Below are 663 nucleotides of genomic sequence, written 5' to 3'. Positions count from 1 at the left end.
AGCTAACACCTATCCTACTCAAACTCTTCCAGAAAATTGCAGAGGAAGGTAAACTTCCAAACTCATTCTATGAGGCCACCATCACCCTAATACCAAAACCTGACAAAGATGCCACAAAAAAGAAACTACAGGCCAATATCACTGATGAACATAGATGCAAAAATCCTTAACAAAATTCTAGCAATCAGAATCCAGCAACACATTAAAAAGATCATACACCATGATCAAGTGGGCTTTATCCCAGGGATGCAAGGATTCTTCAATATCCGCAAATCAATCAATGTAATACACCACATTAACAAATTGAAAAATAAAAACCATATGATTATCTCAATAGATGCAGAGAAAGCCTTTAGACAAAAATTCAACATCCATTTATGATAAAAAACTCTCCAGAAAGCAGGAATAGAAGGAACATACCTCAACATAATAAAAGCTATATACGACAAACCCACAGCAAACATGATCCTCAATGGTGAAAAACTGAAAGCATTTCCTCTAAAGTCAGGAACAAGACAAGGGTGCCCACTTTCACCATTACTATTCAACATAGTTTTGGAAGTTTTGGCCACAGCAATCAGAGCAGAAAAAGAAATAAAAGGAATCCAAATTGGAAAAGAAGAAGTAAAACTCTCACTATTTGCAGATGACATGATCCTCTAC

This window comes from Bison bison, unplaced genomic scaffold (genome assembly GCF_000754665.1).
Source record: "Bison bison bison isolate TAMUID 2011002044 unplaced genomic scaffold, Bison_UMD1.0 scf7180017864240, whole genome shotgun sequence".
Taxonomy (NCBI): domain Eukaryota; kingdom Metazoa; phylum Chordata; class Mammalia; order Artiodactyla; family Bovidae; genus Bison; species Bison bison.
Note: the sequence above shows the minus strand (reverse complement) of the source record.